The sequence below is a fragment of the Tupaia chinensis genome, unplaced genomic scaffold (assembly GCF_000334495.1).
Source record: "Tupaia chinensis unplaced genomic scaffold, TupChi_1.0 Scaffold147534_1, whole genome shotgun sequence".
Taxonomy (NCBI): Eukaryota; Metazoa; Chordata; class Mammalia; order Scandentia; family Tupaiidae; genus Tupaia; species Tupaia belangeri.
Window position 1 is genome coordinate 1,164,335 of NW_006207386.1, and position 13,387 is coordinate 1,177,721.

Consider the following 13,387-nt stretch of genomic DNA (forward strand, 5'->3'; position numbering starts at 1 on the left):
CCCCAGGAGGGATGGCCACACCGCAATCCCTTCTCCTCCATTCTTCTCTTGGGAATTTGGGCACACATGCACACGCACCCAGTGTGAGTTTCAAGCTACCAAGTCCAGGACTTGAACCATCGTTGGCCATTTGGAAGTCCAGTGCCCCAACTACTATACCACTTGCTGGCCCCTCTTTTTTTTTTTTTTTAACTGAGAGAAAGTAGGTGGAAGAAAGAGGGGGTGAAGGGGCAGTATTTTTAACAGAGTCTTGCTACATGTCATGATCCTCCTATCCCAGCCTCCCAGGCAGGCTAGGACCAGAGATGCATATTACTGTGTCTGGCCTGTTTGGGTGATTAGGAACTAAACTAGTGCCTCCTATGTGGCCTAACCATTGTGTAGGGGCATCCTCCTGCTTGTACCATATGGCTGGGCCATTTTTCAGACTTTCACACCATGAAAAAAATATAATGATTAGGTGAAAAATAACAGCTACTTTATGTTTTTCACTTTTTAATGAATAAAAGAGATTTGAATGTTTGGAAGCAGTAGTGATTATACAAAGGTATTTCAAAAGCTCATGGAAAAAATGAAATTCAAGTACAGGTTTATTTTGATGCAAAAATATTTGAAATCCATGCATAGTTTTTTATAATATGCATTTCAATGAACTTTCTGAAAACCCTTCTTATATTGGTAACAAAAATTAATATAAGTGCGCTTTTTTTTTTAACCATAAGCTTATTTTTGTGCCTTCTCAGGGGGAATATACTCCTCAATGAATTCGGATGGTGTGTTGTTGAGGGGCCTCCTAAAATAAATATTATGACCTTCTCCAGGATGGTACAAAAAATAGCTGATTATTTGGATAATGAGGATCTGGGCTCTGCCTCCTGTGGCCTGGAAACCCTGCGGTGTTTTTCTAACATTTTATGTCCACAACCCACAGAATACATAAAAGGTCCCTACCCAGTACACATCTCATTATGTTTGTGAAAAATGCTAGTTTTACTGGCCTTTCAATCAATTTTTTCATTTTCTGGTTATATTCTCTTCTATTTCATTAAAAAAGAAAAGAAAGCCTAGTCATACTCCACACGAATAGATCTGCCAGTGTACAGTTTGATCCGTGCTGTTCTGCTCCATCCTGGCCAAGGCAGAGGAGAGTAGCCACAGATACATACATTTTATGTCAGAACTCAGGTGACTTCACCTCACCAGTGTCAGTTGCCTTGTCTGTAAAATGGGAATGATTTTACTTGCCGAAGTCTTTAGGTTGAAGATCAGATAAAACTTTTTTTTTTAAAGAGGGATTTTTGCTATACAGTTCATGCACTCACCAGAGAGACAGAGACAGAAAGTGATAAATCACTTCCCCGGGGGAATGTCCATAATGTAATCCCTTGTCCTCCATTTACCTCTCAGGATCTTGAGCATGTTCGCACTCGTGCCCTGTGTGAATTTCAAGCTGCTGGGTCCAGAACTCAAACAGTGGTCGACTGTTGCAGAAAATCAGACACCAAGGAATGAAAAACAACACTCTGAGAGATCAGGAGAACTGTTTATTACAATGGCTGGCACGGAGGAGTTAACACACTGAGTCTCCGGCTCCTACTGGGTGTTGGACAGTCTTTTATGGGGGAATTGGGGAAGGGGCTCAGAACCCATCCTACACAGCATAAAAGGTAGGAGGAAGAGAAGCAGGAAGTCTAATCTATTCAAGGTACTACTCTATTCAAGGTTTTCATGTTCTCCGGAGGGGCAGTAAGTTTTCCGGAGGGCAGAAACTTCAGGCAGCTATCAACTCTGAGTTATTCATGAATTGAGGGTCCTTCCATATCATGACTACATGGGAGTCATGGAAGTCCAGCAATGTAACTATTACGCCATCTTATTCCCCAAATAAAACTTTTTATGGAATAGATTTCTCTTTGCAAAATGCTGTACGTGTAAGAGATTATTATTATTGCCCAAACTTAAATATTTCCCCCATGTTTGCTGATTTCTCACATTGAGACATAAAATGCAAATTTTCTGTCTGTAGTAAATTTTTCAATTGGTTTGTGGGTTTTTCTTTTTTTTCTAAGCAGATTGGTAGATTTTAAAGAATAGTTTCAACTATAGTTACCTAATACATTCTAATCAGTGTGTGTTTAAGGCTTTCTGTTCTTTCTGTTAGTGTGGCTCTCTTACCTTTACAAAATCAGCTGCAATTAAATAAGCCTCATTTAGGGCCAGCATGTGGTGTAGTGGTTAAGGTACTGGATCCTTCATGGTCAGCTCCTTTCATGGTTTGAGTACTAGACCTGGCAGCCTGAAAAACACACAGGGCATGTGTGCGCGTATGCCCAAAATCCCAAGAGGAGAGTGGAGAAGAAGGGATTGTGGAGTGGCCATCTCTCCTATAGTGTGATTTCTCATTTTCTCTCTCTCTCTTTAATTTCCCTCTCCTTCAGAGGTAATGTGCCCTATGGCAAAAAAAAAATCTTTTAAAAAAAACCTAACTTAGAAAGGGCATCAATCCCTTTTGTATTCTAGTAATATTATTAGCTGAGCTCTTAGAGCTTTCTTAGCACCCATCCTAGTAAGTCATAGAAAAGAAAGCCTGATGTCCCCAAGGTAACAAGAAATGATACATAGACAAACTCTAAAATCTTTGGAGGCTGTCAACAATAATTCATCTCAAATCCTTGGCTAATTTACAAATAGGTGCATTTAAACTAGGTACTCTTAAATTTCTATTAATTAATCTTTTATCTTCTTAGTTTTCATACAGCCTCTAATGTTGATTCTTCAAAGTCTATGCTTCATCTCTCATCCTTGGCTTTTGTTATGGAAAATTGTTTTCGAAGGCCAGTTCTTGCTTTCAGACTCTGTGTGTAGAGAGATAAGGAGATGATTTGTGTTGGCAGAAAGTGAGGCTCCTAGCCCTCCTCGTCCCAGAAGCTGTCATTCCTGTGTACGTGTTTGCTGGAGGGAACTGTCCCAGAATCAGTGTTTGCATAGGAAAATTTCCCTCACCTTTCCTTCTGATCAGATGAAAAAAATATTAAAAATCTAACTTCTCTGACAGACTGAATGGCACTGCGTGACTGTACCTACTTATAAAATAAGTGACTTGTTATGTAACTTTATGAAAAAAGGAAGGGAAATTCCTCTGTTAAACTCCATAGATGACTAGAATCACTCCTCAGGCAGGTCCCCATTGGTCCCATTTGGGCCCTTTTTGGTCCTTCTACTACATAAGCCTCACCATTAAGAGGCTTGAAGAACATAACCATCTTCTTATTTAGTCCTTGACGTTAATCCACATTTTAAAGAGTCAGTAGAATGTTCCCTTTATATAACTTACAAGTTAATCATAAATCCTTGGTAGTCTAAGATAATTAAGTTATTGTTCTCAACCAGTATATGTGAACCACTGGCTAAAATGTATCCCGGTAATTATAATTTTTCACTATTACCAAGAAAATAATGTTATGTATGTTTTGGAAAAGAGCATTTGTTTTCACCATCACAGTGTTAAGGTTAAGACACCAGCAAAACTTTGAATGTCTCTTCCAAGTGCAGATTGAGGTAGATGGTGAGTTAATTTTGCCAAGAGCCTTCATTTGCTTGTAATTATAATTCTCATTCTGTTAACTTAAACATTAATGAATTTTGAGATTTTTAAAAATGCAACAGTAAGTGTAGCATTATTGTTGGGAATAAGCTAGAAATATGAAATAGACCTTTTATCCAAAATTTGCTTTTATGCTCATGTAGTCCTCCTTTTATTCTGTTTCTGCATATTAAGAATTATATCTAAGGCTGGCAGGTGATGTGGTGGTTGGTGTGCTGGATTCCCATATGGCCAATCATGGTTCAAATCCTGGGCCTGACAGCTTGTTTTCTCAGTTTCTTTCTCTCTCTCTCTCTCTCTGGTCAAATTAAATAGCAGTATATAAAATTAATTTTAAAAAATTACATCTAAATCTAAAAAATTAGTATTCCAAAATTGTTATTATTCTACATGTTCTGTGCCCTAAGAAAATGAAATGCCTAGACCCTAGAACATTATTGTTTTAAAAACAAAACCATAAATTTAGTAGGCTGAAATATTCCACTATTTAATTTTCTTCATTTTTGTTGATACTGAAACTTTAGAGAGCAAAAAATAAAATAAAGCACAAATTCAGAGCCAAAGTACGTTTGGTCTTCATGTGCAAGTCGTTCCTCATTGTTACAATATCCATTCACCTTCCAGGAAGGGTGTTCCCCATTACAGGATGAGGAAAGAGTTCTTATATTACTAGTTAGTTAAGTGGAGTTGCTTACTTGTATAGCTCATTGCATTTTTAAGTGGAATTTAAAGAATTATTCTATATTTTATTCTTGACTTTCCATTCTGACCTCTAGCTTTACAGTCTCTAACTTTCCTGAGAAAACACAAGTGTTTTTCTTTATTCTTAAGATTCCCCTAATAGGCAACAGTAGCAACAGGGGATCCCCTTTGAACATGTATGAATAGAGCATGTTCCTGAAAATAGAAAAGCTTCTGCCCTCTTCCACTGTTCCTACCTTACCTTAGAGACTCAGCTATTAGGAGTGCCTCCAGTCATCCATGGAGTTTAACAGAGTAATTTCTCTCCCTTCTCTTTTCATAAGTAGTTACAAAAGAAGTCACTTGTTTTATGAGTAGGTGTAATCATGTAGTGCCATTTGGTCCCTTGGGCATGCATTCTTCATCCCAGTTGGCATTTGCAGAGTGGTGATGTTTGCACAATGTCATAGCTGGGCTTTGGGGTAAGCACCACACAGCAGGCCTGGAAGGCATATAAACGGGAAAGGTACGGGAGATGGTATTTTTAAAAACACAGAGCAGAGAGCATGATATTTGAAATACACAAAGTAATGCAGAATGAATTCCTGAGTACAGTGGGCGACCTCACTGTCAGCTAGGCTGGTATGGTTTTGGCCTACTTTCGAAGAGAGGGCAAAAGGATAAATGGTTTGTTGGATCCAAAGGATTAACTTAGTCTATGTTGGAGGCACACTTCATTGCTGCTTTTCCCTCATCTCCCTTTTCTTCTCCCGCTGCATGTAGTGCCTTGGAAAGCTGGTCTGCCTTGTCTATTGATAAATAACACACTCGAGTCCTCCATGCTTCTCCTGCTCATTGCCACCTCTTAGGTCTGAGCCATTGCTGTCTCCAGGAAGGACGATATCCTAACCGGTGTTCCTACTTCTCTCAAGTCGGTTCTCCATAAAGAGGACAGAAAACTTTTGAAAACTGACAATAAATCATGCAGTTCCTGATTTCAATTTTTTTTTTTTTTTTTGGAGACGTTTTTGCTATAGGGCGCATGCATTTGCCAGAGAGAGAGACAGAAAGCGAGAACTGATTTCAAATTCTTTAGTGGTCCTTCATGTTCTTAAGTTCAAACTGAATTTTTCATGTTCTGCACTCTCTACAGGCTTGTCATGTGTCACGTTCTTCTGCTGTGGGCAACTCCATCTCAACCTTCAGGTCTCAGCCTAAGTATCATTTCTTTAGGGAAGCCTTGTCTTTGGCCTTCTCTCTAAATGACCAACCCCTAGTTAGTTTTCTGTCTTAGCCCCATTTCTTCTTCTTTATTTTTATAATTTTTTCTTTTTCTTTTTGTTTATTTTTTGCTATAGGGCATGTATACTCACCAGAGACAGAGAGGGGGAGAGAGAGAGAAGAGAGAAAGTGAGAAATCACCCACTTGGGAAAATGGCCATGCTGTAATCCCTTCTCCATTCTTCTCTTGGGATCTTGGGCATGCATGCACATACACTGGCATGTTTTTAAAGCTGTTGAGTCCAGGACTCCAACCACATAGCCAGCCATGTGGGATACGGCTACTTTAACCTGTACGCCACCTGGTGGCCCCTCTTCTTCTTTTTAAAAATTTGTCAGAAGGTGGGCCTAGCAGGTAGTATAGTGGTTAAGGCACTAGACTCCCACATGGTTGACCATGGTTCAAGTCCCAGAACCTGTGGCTTGAAACTCATGCCAGGCACATGTACATGAGTGCCCAAAATCCTGAGAGGAAAATGGAGGAGAAGGGATTACAGTATGGCCATTCCCTCTAGGGGGTGATTTCTTGCTTTCTCTCTGGCTGTTTCTATTTCTCTGGCAAGCACACAGGCCTACAGCAAAAATCTCTCTGAAAACAAACAAACGAACAAATAAACTTTTACCAAAGGGCACATATATTTGCCAGAGAGAGAGATAAAGGAAGAAGAGGGATATAGCACCCCTTAATGGAGTATGATCATGTTGAAATTCTTTCTCTATTTTCTATCTTGTTGAGATTTGATGCATGCACATACACATGTCTGGTGTGTTTTTTAAGCCCAGGAGTCTAAGATTTGACCCACATGGTTAGCCATTTGGGATCTACCTCCTTTAACTACCAGGCCATGAGCCTCTGTTTCTTCTTTTAGGATTCTTAAAAGATTATGACTTTTAATTTCATCTTATTTTTTATAATTATTGTTATTATTTATATAGCAATAGTTATATAGCAATAGTTGTTAATTTATTGTACTTTATGAGGTCGGGGCTTATCTACTTCACAGGAATGACCTCTGTGCCAAGCAAATGGTAGATGTTCAATAAATATTTGTTGAAAATGAAAAAGCAGATTGAATACAGCCAGGTGCTATGCTTGGATCAGAGTAGAGTAAAATATTTATAATTTTGTTGTTGGATGTCAGCATAAAGTTGGAGAAGCTAGAGTTCAAGGAAGCCTTTCATTGATGAGCAGGAGTTTAGACAATGAGAAAGCAGGAATACATAGGCCACGGCATGATACTCATTGTTTTTATGTTTCTTGAGACTGATGATCATAGCATTTGGGCCCCAAATGGATTAGAATAAGGCGAGGCTGGAATCAGACTTTGTGTAGGTAGTTGATACAGAAAGGGTGAATAAGGACTTCTTGGGGAATAAAGAGGTGAGCTCAAGACTACAGTTTAGAATTTTGTGGTAACAATGCACCAAGCAACCAAGATATAAAATATTGTGCTTCCTTTATTATATGACATATAAACTGCCAGCCAGTTTACTGAGATTACTTTTTTTCACTGCCATTAATTTAATACATTAGATAATGTACACAGAAGTACCTGGTGCTATTAGTTAACTTTTCATTTGACTAAAAAAAAACCTCAGGGCTGATATTTACATTATATAACTCTTATGTAACATTTTTCTACCAACGTGCAGAAAATCTAAAAGAAAATCATCTGAAACAGTGTTCCTGTCTAATATTGTTCTTTTTTTTTTAAGCAATTGAACAAGATGAAGAAAACAGTGACAAACATGTAACTGTCACAGAAGCAGAAAGTGTTCCTGAGTCTCAGGTATGATTAGTTCTGTGATGCCCTCTCTATGTTATACCTTTCTGTTAAGAGCAGGGAGCTAGGGCAGGTATTTGCAAATGATGCAGGTTTTGGTGGTGGTTTTGGTTTGTTTTCTTTGTTTGTTTGGATTTCTTTTTTCTTTTACTATAGGGCACATGTGCTTGCCAGAGAGACAGAGAGAGGGAAAGTGAGAAATCACCCCCAGAGGTGATAGCCATGCCACAATTCCCTTATCCTCCATTCTCCTCTTGGGATTTTTGGCACACACTTGCACATGGACAGTGTGATTTTTAAGCCACAGGGTCTGGGACTTGAGTTATAGCCAGCCATGTGGGAGTCCAGCACCTTAACTGCCACACCACCTGCTGACCCACTGAGGCAGGTTTTACCTTTGTGGTCTATAAATCATCATTTACTGGCAATAATGTGCTTTCCATTTTTTTTTTTATATAAAGGTATTTTACAAGAAGGGCCCTGAATTGCTAATTTATATTTATAATTTGATTCATGAGGGAAGGTCAGATGGAGAGACATACTCTACTTCCCAGAGAAAGTAATGAAAATAAACAGGTCTTTCGCTGCTGCGGCCACAGCCGTGAGTATGCTCAGGTTCCAGAAGAGGCTTGCCTCTAGTGTCCTCCACTGTTGCAAAAAGAAGGTCTGTTCGGACCCCAATAAGACTAATGAAATTGCCAATGCCAACTCCTGTCAGCAGATCTGGAAGCTGATCAAAGCCTGTGACTGTCCATTCCCGGGCTTGATGCCGGAAGAATGCCTTGGCCCACCGGAAGGGCAGTCCACTGGGCATAGGTAAGCAAAAGGGCACAGCCAGTGCTAGAATACCAGCGAAGGAGACCTAGAGGAGGACAGTGAGGATTCTGCGCCAGCTGCTCAGAAGATACCATGCATCTAAAAAGGCTGATCACCACATGTATCACTATACCTGAAGGTGAAAGGAATGTGTTGAGAATAACTGGACTCTCATGGAGCACATCTATAGCTAAAGGCAGACCATGCTATGGGCCCGCAGGCCTAAGACCAAGGAAGCACACCAGCACCGTGAGGAGCACCTCCAGGCCAAGAGGAGGAGATCATCGAGACTCTGTCCAAGGAAGTATCTGCTAAACAAAAAAGAAAGAAAGTAAATAGTCAGAAGAACCAGTAACACAGGAAGACTGTCCCCTGAAGCCAGCAAAGACAGCTAGACAGCTGACAGCACCCACAGCAGCTGGGGCTTGGTCAGGCAAGTTAGCGTGAAGCATCACCTGCCAGTGACCCTCTGCCAGCTTCAGTATCTACATCGTGGCATGGCTGTGCTTTTTCCAGCAGCTGCCTCTAAGTTCTGTTGCAGCATACTTAAATCATAGTCACATGAACATTTTAAGTCAAGATTGCAGGGGCCAGCAGATTGCATAATGGCTATGTCACTGGACTCCCATATAGTAAATTGTGGTTCAAGCCCTGGACCTGGCCTCTTAAAACTCACGCCCAATGCACGTGCAAGCATGCCCAAAATCTCAAGAGGAGAATAAAGGAGAAGGGATTGTGGCATGGCCATCCCTCCCGGGGGTGATTTCTCACTTTCTGGCTCTGTGTCTGTCTCTCTGGCAAGTGTTCATGCCCTATAGCAAAATGTGTCTCTTAAAAAAAAAAAAAAAAGATTGCACAGGTTGTAATGTTTTACTAAGTTCATATAGGAACCTGTTTTGCTATGGTCCTACTATAATTTACAAGTTCATATTATTCAAATTACACTTCAAACTTCTAAGCATATCCGGGCAAAAATTCCCTAGCTCAGTTTATTTAACATTTCCTGGAAGTTTTTTTAAACTCCTAAGTTATGAGTGGCAAAACTGTTTCTAAAGTTAAAGTGCTATAGTTCTTTATTTGTTTTTTACTTATTCTTTGGGCAAAAGTATTCAAATGCTATTTTTATTTCTCAAAAGAATATGCAAATCTTTTTCTTTGGAAGTTCTGAGATTTTTCTTTTTCTACTAATGGCATAACCACACATCTCCAGGACCTGTAGAGGAAAGAAATCTTGAAACCAAACATAACCATGAATCAATAACTAGATCAAGAATAGATTCTGTTTAGGTTTGCAAGTCAAGAGTTAAGTTCACAGGGAGGCATAATTATGAGTGTTAACAGGCTTAGGCTGCGTAGGAGGGAAGACAGCTGTCACCTCCTCTGATGTGTCTGAGAAAGCTTGATGTGCTACCACAGTAGAACCGCCAGCTTTATTGATCTGATTCTGCAGGTCCATCTGTACAAAAAGCTCTGGATAAAATCATCAGTAGTTCAAATTCATGGGAGGCGAGAAAACTTTCAGAATTTTACCACTTCAGAACTAGACAAAATTAGAAATAAATGCATGTTTCATGGATGTTTATGTGGGGGAGAGGAGTTACATTTGATCTTTGGTGTGTATTCATTTGATTGCTTAAATACCTATATGCTAGTCCCCATGGTTAGTATTTCAATTACTGTAATCTTTACCCCAGGCTATATTTTAAGCAAGGTAAGTGGAACCTGGTTTCTCATTCCTCCTTCATCATACATGATGAAATGTGTTACTGTGGGGGAAATGCCCCTGCGCTGTTGGACACTTTGGGTATATAAAGGGGGAGGATTCTCACTACCCTCAAGAGACTAGACTTTATTGAACACAGATTTCCTACCTACTAGGGAACTCTGTTCATTCTTCATGTGTGCCTCCTTTCTTCCTTCTTTGACTAAAAATATCTTTTCAGCCTAAGGCACTCTGTTTTAAAGCTGTGATATGTGGACAGAGTAAACAGTATGTAGACCTGGGTTTGCATCCCAGCCCTTCTTCCTCATAACTGGCACCTCTGGACACATTTCTGAGATACTATAAGCCTGGATGTTCCTATAAGGTGACTGGATTTGTCTCCATGGTGTACCCACCATGTTAGGCAACTCCCAGCATACATGGCTTTCGTCTCTGTAAAATAGATACATTACAAAGGTTGTTGTGAGATTGAAATGAAGCAACATAAAAAATGTCTCCAATCCTGGCACATAGGAGAGGTTTGGTAAGTGTTTGGCAGCATAACATGAGGTTTAAAAGTACTGCCTCTGGAACCAGAATGCCTGGGTTCTCTTCCTGGCTCTGCCATGGGCAAGTTAACACCACTCTCCTGGTCCATCTTCCTTGTCTATAGTCATATTTAAAGTTAATGTCTAGGCAACACTTTCTCCATTCTAGGTACTCTTCTGACCTCTATCTTTATTGATATAGTTAAGCTTCACAAGATTGAGGGTATAATTACCACCACTTTCTGAATGAGCTCCCAAGTGGTGGAGCTTGGTTTCAAACCAAGACAATCTGGGTCTACAGTCTTTTCTTTCAACCACTGTGCAAAACTGCCTTTCTGACTTCTGTAAATGGGGACAATTCTTAGGTTGTTTTGAAGATTGAATGACTGCTTATAAGCAATTAGGACAGTACCTGGAACAGAGTAAATGCTGAGTGAATGTAGCTTCTCTCAATTATTATCATTAGCTTTGTGATTACTTATCTCATTGCTTTTTGGTTTAAATATTTAAGACGTCTCACATGGCTGGGATGAAGTATTACTCTCTGCCATTATGGTATCTTCACTTACCCCAAAATATTGTAGTCTCTTTACTCTTAGATAGGATTAAAGGATTGAAGAATCTTTGTCAAAATGTATTGAAATTTTGCCAGGTTCTAGCTTAAGAGTTCTAATGACATCTTCAATGTGTAATTTCTATTAAGCCAAACTTTGGAAATTCTTGCCTTGATTTGGTTGGCTATTGGACATTGGGTTCATTAATTATTTTCATTGTCTCCTATAACCTCATTTGAATGAGCTATTTTTTAATTAATTTATTTATTTATTTTTTTTAGAGAGAGAGATTTTTGCTCTAGAGCACATGTGCTCAGAGAGACAGAGAAACAGAAAGCGAGAAATCACCACCACCACCACCACCACCACCACCACCCCACCCCACCACCCCGGGAGATGGCCGTGCCACAATCCCTTTTCCTATCGGGATCTTGGGCATGTACACACACACACCGGTGTGAGATTTAAGCCTCCAGGTTGAGAACTTAAACCGCAGTCAACTACATGGGAGTTTAGTAATGTAACCATTTGCCATCTTTTCCCTGAATCAACTATTTTAATATTAAATAATGACAGTTAATTATATCATATTAATTGCCAAATATTGGTAATTTATCAGTACACAAAATGAGATTTGAAAAATATGAAGTTCTTATTGAAGACAGTCATAGAAAACAGATGATCTTTTTAAATCCTTTATGTTGGAGTATATTAGAGTTGGGGTTTTTTTACGTTAATTTTCCAGTTTCATTGCCTAATACACACAGATCTGAGATGTAATTTCTCTCAGTTCAGTACAAGATAACATACTGGTGGTGTCCCTTTGTCTAAAAGTTCAAGGAATCAAGTACATGAAATGAGTAAATCCCTTATTTCACCAATTACGTAAATTTATAACACTGTTTTGCTACATTTTGTTTTTAAAAGAGAGATTTTTGTTATAGAGCATGTGCACTTGCTGGAGAAACAGAGACAGACAGAAAGTGAGAAATCACCCCCCAGGGGGATGGCCACACAGCAATTCCTTCTCCTCCATTCTCCTCTCTGGATTTTGGGCCCACATGCACATGCACCTGGCATGAGTTTCAAGCCACTGGATCTGGGACTCAAACCACAGTTGACTACATGGGAGCCCAGCAACATAACCTTTATGCCATCCCAGCAACATAACCTTTATGCCATCTGCCATAATGCTATGTCTTGAGTTTAATCTGAAAAAATTCTGTAAGTACAATAGGTTTAAAAAACATTTGAGGGAAATAAGTTGTGAAGTTCACGTAAATGTGTTTCTGCTCCTTTGCTGCTTTAAGCAAGCTCTGGTAGGATGTAGGATCACATAGTGCTTATATAGGATGGGTCTAACTGGCTGTGTATTAACACAAAGAGTTCCACAAAACAGGAGGGCAGCAGAATGATCCTCCTTGAACTTCCATCGCCTTGATTGTGCAGTGAAGGGGCTAGGAGTCCTGAATGATTCCTAAGCTCCATGGTGCCCACATGGTATCTGAGGCCTGTACTGGTGACACCCTGGGGATTAGTAAATTTGCCTTGACCATCACACTTTATACTATGTGTATTTTTCACTGTGGATATTTTGTAGTCCTTTCTTCAATAATCACAGACCATATTTTTCTCTCCCATTCAGGAAAAGCTTTGTCATAGTTCTTTTTTCTCCCCCATAGGGTGCATGTGCATGTGAGAAATTACTCTTGGGGGACTGGGGTGATAGATGGCCATGCTGCAGTCACTTCTCTTATATCCTCCTCTCGGGATTTTGGGCACACCCCAGCATGCGTTTCAAGTTGCTGGGCTGGGACTTGAACCAGAGTCAGCAATGTGGGATCCAGGAGCTTAAGCCACCATGCCACTTCCTGGCCCCAGAGTTTTCTTTCTTTTTTTGGTGGAATTTGATATATGAAATTAATAAAATTATTACTTTTTTTTGGTCTATGAACTATCTTCTGAATTTTCCTGAAAATAATTTTTTAATATTTTCTGTTTGCCAATAGATGCATATGGTTGAGTAATATATCAGCATTAACTCACCAGTGTTTTATTCTCTCATTTATATTTTCTATTTAAAATACCAAAACAAGGACCCAGGTAGTGAGTGGCACAGTAGTACTGCAACTGAACTCAGATGGGCAAAGCCTTAGGTTTGCATCCTGGGACCTCTCTGAGCATGCAGGTCATACATGTGTGTGCCCGTAATCTGGGGCAGCTAAGATTGGGATGGAACACAGTATGGAGCACTGTTGGGGGAGCCTGTTTCTCTCTCTCTCTCTCTCTCTCTTTCTTTCTCTCTCTCTCTCTCTCTCTCTTTTTCCATCTCTCTTATGGAAGAAATAAATAACCTGTAAGTAAAATACAAAAGCAAAACATTATTCTATGAATTTCTATTCCAACTTTAATTTTTT